This window comes from Corvus brachyrhynchos, unplaced genomic scaffold (genome assembly GCF_000691975.1).
Source record: "Corvus brachyrhynchos isolate BGI_N302 unplaced genomic scaffold, ASM69197v1 scaffold16, whole genome shotgun sequence".
Classification (NCBI taxonomy): Eukaryota; Metazoa; Chordata; class Aves; order Passeriformes; family Corvidae; genus Corvus; species Corvus brachyrhynchos.
In genome coordinates this window covers 308,001-316,293 of record NW_008238643.1, presented here as the reverse complement: position 1 = coordinate 316,293, position 8,293 = coordinate 308,001, and the positions used below count along the sequence as shown (strand labels likewise).

Sequence of the window (8,293 nt, the reverse complement as noted above, 5' to 3'; positions counted from 1 at the left end):
GAAAGAGATTATTGAGCATTTTGGGAAAGGAAGAGACTCTGGGGTTTTTTTAATACTCTGTCCTTATGTAGTCTAAAAATCTGTCAATGAAAGAATAAAAAGCTGTGAAGGACAGAACCAATGAAAAGGGCACTTGGCAAAGAATGAGATAACAAGAAGGTCTCATGGTCAGATACCTAGGGAACAGTGTTCCCTCTGATTTTACCTTTTCCCCAGACTTTTCATTTCTGGTTGTGGGAACAAATAAGTCTCATACATATCAGCTTGTGATTAGCACTGTGATCAAATTTCTGTCCTGTCTTTATGAAAATGAATTCAGTCATGTGCCCAGTGATCAAATACTTCAGCCAAAATTATTTTCCTGACATATATGTAAAAACATTGCACTGTAAGAGGGAATGTGACAAAATACCAGTTTTAGAAGTACATTGGTACTGAACTTGACAGACTTATGAACTTCCTGATCTGTTGGAAAAAAAAAAAAAAAGAAGTCACTTTAGGTTTTAAACAAGACAAATATTTGAATAGGTTAAATCTGAATCCTCATAGAAAACTATGTGTTTAGAACAAATATCGTATTTTCTTTACGACATCTCACTGAACTGTATCTGCAGGCTGGCTCAGTACCCTCACCGAGACAGTAAATGCCAGCGAAACTCCAAATATAGACCGTCTCAAGGCAAGAAAAGAGATGGGCACAAAAGCCAAACGAAGATGCATCAGAATAAGTACACCAATCTTAAACTATTTACATGATTTTTCATCCTAGATTAGAGCTGCACTGTACAATGTAATGCGCCATCTGATACTTGCTTGATTTGGTAGAGAGGTGTAATTCCTGTCTCCCATTCACCCTTTTTCCTGCCTTTTCTGGGGGCAGGGATCTGCCTCCAGCCACTGCTGAGCGGAGCGTACACCAAAACTCTGGTACCAACACCTGATTTGACATAAAAGAGAAAAGGCTTTGTCCATGTTCTTTTTCTTTCATTTTCTCTCCACTTGCAGCAGCTCTTGGTAACCTTGCTGCCCTCCAGCGTGCCAGGAGGGCACACAGTGGGAAGGAAATCAGCTGCTTTACAGGCAATACCCCATAACTTTACCAACTAGTTATTTTCTATTATTGCAGAATATCTGTCTAAAAATGGCAATAAGCCTGACTCTTTTATGAAGGATGCATTTAGAATCCTTTTGGTTGCATTTACTATTATTTTAATAGTCTGTACTAATCCAGCAACTTTTTAAGAACTGAATGAATTAGAAGCTCCTATAGGAGATGTTCATAGACATCATGCACCACTGTTTTAATGGTATTTCTACGTACCATAACTAAACCCAAGAAAACACATCTATTCCATCAAACTACCATTTACCAATTCCTTCTTTTAAAATAAACCAAGAGTACTAGCTCTGTCTGCTGCCTAACAGAAAACAAGACTGCTGGCCATGCTAACAATAAAAGAGAGAGAGAGAACAAGGATGTATCTATTAGCTATTTATGAGAAAAAGAAGATAAATTCTGCTGCCACAGTTGTTCTTCATTAACAATTTATGCAGTTTATATTCATTACTTGTAGCACAAAGGTGATGCTACTTTGGGGATATTTCTATCACACAAGAGTTGGTTTAGTCCTTAAAAGTGCTCCTCTAATAAGAGACGCACACAAGTCAGTTGTGCCATTCAGTGTTTGTATAAACACTCAATGACAAGAATAATTAGAAATTTTTAAGATTCAGTTTTCCACTGGCAGACTTGCAAGCTTTTCTCATTTCTATCCTGAGGCGACAGTGCCCTCCTGTGGCACGAGGTTTTTTTATTTGCTTTTTCCCCTATGCATACTCCATCCGGAAAGATGAACTGGATAGGGTTTCCCATCTAGAAGCATGTCATTTATTTATATACTTGTTTATATGAGTTTATTTTGAGAAAAGGTTCCATTTCTATCTATATTTTCACATGTCTCTTTAAACAAATATTTTAAAAAGTGCTTGCTCTTCTCTGTATGGTTTCTGTATAACTTTAGGAGATAAAAGCCCATTGGGAATCTGGACAGCTGGTGCACCTCTGTGTCTGTAGGAATCATGTGGTTGTTATTTGCTGCACTAACAAAACTGTGCCTATTACATACCATATAATCTGTGACCTACATCAATCCTAGTTTCTAGTCATTTGATCTGTCCTTAAGGAGCAAATGATGGCTAGAAATTCTGGGAGAGTTTGGATAATGCATTGATCTTCCATCTGACTCTTTTTGGCAGTTTCACAAATTCATGTAGTGGAGAAAAACTTCAAATTTTAAAATAATATAATAAAGACCACTTGGTAGCTTTTGCTGGCAATTATTGATTCATTACCAATGTTCTCCTACATAATTTATTTTCTCCACAGATTTTTAAATTTTAAGCACAAAAAGCTCTAAATTAGAAACATTTTCAGAATTACTAAAACAGACTTTGATTTTTATACTACTATACAGTGACAAAAATATTTAAGGTATCTAAATACTCAAAGAAAATCCTGTTTAGACCCTGGGATAGAACACTTGCCATTCCCCAGGGAGAAGAGCTCCACAATGAAACTCCTGACACCGTGGAGTCAGCATGAGGTGATGAGCTCATGTGCTGTAAACTCTCAGCACACAGATTCTGGAGATTTTAGGTAGTGGAATATATAAAGGAACCCCGTTTGAGAAGAAGAGAGCCACTTCTACCATCCATCTGGTTTTGCGGTGCCATTCAGAGTGGTGTGTAGCTTTGTAAGAAACAGAGAGAAATAAATTCTTCTTATAAACTCTCAAAAACCTTACACATATGGACATGTCTAAGCACACATTCACTGTTTTCCAAAGCTTTTAAGTTAGCCAAAAATGACTTAAAAATGTGAACCCATAACAAGGCAACAAGGCCAGCCCTTCACCTAATTGAATTTCCCTGTCAAAACTCCATATCCTTAACAGAAATGAAACAATGAATTTTCCCCACTCAAAAACCATCTGAGAAAGAACTGAAGTAACACATAAAAATAACCTGACCATGTGGCCAATATATGATTTTTGAAGCTCTTCTGTAGTTCTTTTAATAATTTAAATCCAGCAGTATTTTAAACAACAGAAAGCAGAATCTCATAATACTAAGTGAGAGACAATCTTATCTCTAAGTGTTGCTACCTGAACTATAGTTAAGACACCAATTTTTTGGGGTGTTATAAAGCTGTTCTTCTCTCTTGCATTTGCACTAGCTTCCAAATCAGTTCTGAGTACAAATTAGAGGCTTTTCCCCCAGTACCTTACACTTTACACAGTCACTTAAACATGCATAAAGAGCGCACTAATGGGTATAATTTCCCGTTCGCTTCACACAGGTATAAATGACTCTCCAACCAGGAAGCAATGAAGGATCACACCCACCGTGCTGATTAAATCACTTTAGTACAGTGTACATTCCCCCGGCTATGCTTCCTGGCACAACTAATTTCTTCTATTGAACCTTTGGGACCTAGGCCAGCACATAAGGACAGATGGTTCTTCAAATCAGGAATTCACTTCCCCTACTGTTGTTCCCCTACTGAGCCCAAATCCTGGTATTCAAATCACTATATCCCACAAGTACAGGGTAGGAGGAAGACCACAATTTCCAAAGTTCATGTTGACTGCTATGAGCCTGTGTAAATTAGGATGGAACAGGACTGTTAGAAATAAAACCTTTTCCAAGGGCTTACTCAGGTCACGTGCATTGAACACTGATGCATGAATCTAATTTTTAAATTATCTCCTACTCTGGAAATGACTTAATGTCTATGCACTTTGTGTGCCCCAAGAGAAATATTCAACTTCCCATTCAGAGTGGCAGCACGAAGATGCTGTGTCTCAAGTCAGAACACTGCTCTGCATCTCTTTATCTTTCCTTGATCTTCCAAACATAATTGGGAGGAATATGCACTTAGTAGAAAATATGATATGAGCATTTACACATGAGGATAAACATGACCTGGATACCATTTTCCTGAGGGATTGAATTCTGGTTTAAATATATGTCACTGAAGAAACTGGTTAACTTGCTATTGTATCTTCATAGGAAGAAGATTATGTCTGTCTATATGCAGATGCAAACACAGATGACTACAGAGGAATAGAGAAATATGTATATTCAGAGAAAGAGAGGAAGGGTCTAAATATATGAAGGATGAGTTATTATGCTCCTCATTGTAATAAGATTATTTTTTCCAGAGAAATTTTGTATTTGTTTAAAAATTGAAAATTATCTAGGTAGTATTTTCTAGACACATGTAATAGTTCTACATATCTCAGAATGTATGGTAGGAATGTAAGGTCTCTGGTGAGAGGCTAAGTAATCCAAAATCTTCTAATTAGGATGCCAAATGTCAAGTACTTAAGGATGTTGTCTTACAAAGATACTGCCAGGTTGCACTATCATTCATTTCTAAAAAACTCCAAAAGTGTATTAGTGCTCCAAACAGCAATCTGGCAGTCTGAGAAGCTTTCTTGCTGCAGTAGACAATATTGGACAAACAAGAGCCAGAGCTCAGGGAAAGAAGATGAAGTAATAATGAAAAGATTATCAATTTGCCCAGGGAGGACTAATAAATGACACTGTGCTGAGGATCAAGTCTGGCCATTTTTTACTAAACTAATGTCTTAGTTTGACAGCTTCATGCAGGCATCACACCAGGAGTGAAAATCACCTGAGGCACAGAGATAATCTGAAAATAACAGAGTATTTAAGCTGGTCTCAGCTAAAGAGCTGAGAAGTGCATGAATATAGTCAGAAAATAAACCAAATCTGGATAAAAACAGGGCTGAGGCCAGATTCTAACATGAAAGGTGTGATTAAAGCAAAGTACTGTCAAGTCCACATTCCACAGGGGTCTTTATGCACTTGACGTTTTGGATGTATGTGTTGTGACAACTGAGACTGAGTCCTGAACTTCACATCTTTGGTCTTGCATTATTCTGTATGTTCAGAGTACTTTTGTTATTCAAAATCTCAGAACACCTGCTGTTATATCATTCCAACATCACTTAAAGTAAACTTGGCAATCCCAGCAAGATACTTCTCTGGAGCATCCCGCCACTTAGTCCTGTTTTCCTTATCTCTTTATTGTCACAGTTTTCCCTGGCTGGCAATTGCGTACCCATGGCTTTTCACTCACTCCCCATCTACCACCTCTCCCCAGTGGGGAGGAGAATCAGAAAGAAAAGGTAAACCTCATGGGCTGAGATAGGAACAACTTAATAATTAAAACAAAGTACTATTATTAGAAATATTTTTATTATTAGAAATTATAACTGTAACAATAAGGGGAGAAAGTAACAGAACCCAAGAGAAGCAGGTGATGCATAATGCAGTTGCTCACAACCAAAGACTGATATGCCCAGCCCATCCCCGAGCAGTGACTGGCAGCTCCCAGCCCACTCCCCCAGTTTATGTACTGGGCAAGACATTCTAGGGTGTGGTATATCCCTTTGGCCAGTTTGGGTCAGATATCCTGGCTATACACCCTCCCAGCTTTTTGTGCAACTACTCACCGGTGGAGTATGAGACAGAAAATTCCTTAACTTGGGGTAAGAACTACTTAGCAACAACAAACATCAGTGTGGCAACAACATCATTATCATGCTAAATGCAAACACAGCCCTGTGCCAGCTACTCAGAAGAAAATACACCCTTGTCCCAGTCAAAACCAGAACATATTCAAGGCCCGAAGAGATATTAAGTACATTACAGAATTATTGACTTGCTTTGTCTTGGCAATTCCTAAATTCCATTTGTTTTTCTACTTTTACCTTGAAAAAAAATGTCATCTGCACATCCCACTTCCCAAAACCCCAACAAAGCAAGGTAAAATATTAACATTATTCCTTTCTTTCGTAAGGATCTCTAAAACATTCCATAACACAACAGTGTCTGCAGCATCAGCAGGCTTTCAGATTAGAAAGTAAAATGTAATTCAAAAGAATTTACACATCCTTGAATGACTCTTCAGATTGGTCAATTCCACACTGCCTGGCAAGTTATAGTTGACACTGAAGTTTTTGCTTCCCCTGATTTATCTTCTCCATTAGTAGAAACTTTAAACCTCATATAAAATATATACGGTCTCTTATTTCCCTGAGCTTTCAGTAAAACATTTCGAATTCTACAACGCATAAGAAATAAGGTCTGCTAGAACAATGCTGTGGACTTTGAAATATCAGAAACTGATAGAGTTTCCTACAGATATAATTCTGGAGTAGTTTGGATTTTTCATGCAAGTGTCAATTAGGGAAGAAAGTCTTTGCATAAAGGAATGTGCAACAATATTTGTGAGGGTTGAAAAATCCTACAACAATTATACCACTTTTTAACTTTTGGAATCTGTTAGCAGAGAGATGTTCTTTCTAAACATAATTGCTTATGAATTCGTGTATTAAAAAAAAATAAGAAAGAAAAGTAAAAGAAGAAAGAAAAGCAGAGGGAATTGTGTTTGATTAGATATGAAACACTTGCATCTGGAGTGTCTCCAGTTTGTGTAGCAAATGTCCTGTGGGCACTGCTAATGCTCTATGGGAATGAATTGTACTCTGATGTGCATCTTCAAGATGACAGAGAATTCAAAGTTCTGTTTCACCACCAGTGACTGGACTAAGGCCTTTACAAGTTGGTTTATGTTTTAAAAGGTCTTATGGATTACATTATGAACAGCAACAAAAAAATTAAAATAATGCATAAAATATAGACAAGTCTCCATGGACACCAGGGGATTACCACCAAAAACTGACCAAAAAAATGTAAATGGAAATGGTCTATAAAATGGAAGGTCTGAGGCTACTCTCTCTCTCCACACATAGATGTATATTAACAATAACATTCATATGTTATCCATAGCCTAAACCCTTGGGCTAGGTTTGCACACACAGCTGTTGAACAAGGACAGTGAGGGAGGGCTTAGCACTATACCTCGGTCTAGGTCATCTCTATTTAGCTCTTTTCCTTCTCAGCACAGGTGCTGAGGTTTGGATTTGACTCTAATACCTGTAGGAATGTTCTGGCTTGTGTACCGGAGTCTGATATTTTCTGTTCCTTTGAATACAAGGCAGGCGGGCTACAGCTGCCAAACAGTTGGGCAAAAAGACCTGTCCAAGTATAGGACAAAAAATGAGGAGAAAGTAGTTACCTGGGATCTGGTACATCACTCATCTACTCCAAAGGAGCCCATAGCAGTTGGAACTTCAGTAGAAAAAACAAGAACAGCAATAAAACATCTGATTTTTAAACTTCAGTTCTGGGCCTTTTGTACCTTTTTATTCTTATCTGTATTTGGGTCTATATTTCACCTCTTACTTCTGGAAATTCATTGTCCCATTAAATTTATATAGTAACAGTGAGCATGAAACACTTCTCCTTAAAAATGTTTGCATGGAAGTAATACAGCTACTGCTTAAAGTGATCTCTGCGATATCATAGCAGAAAAAAATTGAAATATCAATGCTATTAATAGCATATATGAAGGTGAATGAATAAAAGGACAATTCCCAAAACTGAAAAAATAATCACTTCTTGGGAAGTTAATATATGATCCACAGAGATGAAGAAATGAGTCATACTGTAATTTTATGGCTTCAGCTTTGCACTGCTGCTGCTGCTGAGTGGTGTTTTTTTAGGTAAGTTGGTTGGGCTTTTTTGATATATGAAAGACATGCACATATAATGCAATGTTAACTGTGAACTAAGGAAATAGTAAGACTGTACTTATTACAACTGTTTGCTCATATTCAGATGTATCACCTTATAAACTGCATATATAAAATTTGGGGGCTTTATGTCTTTGGTTTAATTATAACATAATTAAATTAAAACCAGTTAATTCCAAGAATATGGACATTCAAATTAAAAAAAATAACAAAGAAGCACCAGTCAAAAAATATCTCTGAAGTTTCTTCTCTGGTCAGGTTCAAAGGGATTATTCTGGGGGAAATTAAAATTTTAATTATGACTGAAAAGAAGAACACAATGTTAACTAAAGGTACTGATCTAAGCAGAACTTGCATTAGCCACAGAGACTCTTTGATAGTGCTGGAAAACTATCTCACTCTAAATTTGCAAATCATATCCTGTTTCCATTAAAGACTTCTCTGGGCTGCATTTCACTGAATTGCAATGAAGTCTTTGTAGCCTGGGGTTCTGTAATTCCTTTGCAATCAAGATTTTTCCCAGAAGTGCTGTAATCTGAAGTAAAGATGAGAACTGAGAACTAGGGTTGTTTTTTTTAGTTTAGAAAAATAAAACCATAACGAAA

At 37.2% G+C, this 8,293-nt stretch overlaps 1 protein-coding gene across 1 annotated transcript in view; it reads left to right on the top strand.

Moving 5' to 3' along the window:
• Positions 1-8,293, top strand: part of GABRG2 (gamma-aminobutyric acid type A receptor gamma2 subunit) — a 67,182-nt gene that overhangs the window by 50,621 nt on the left and 8,268 nt on the right. The window lies entirely within an intron of this gene.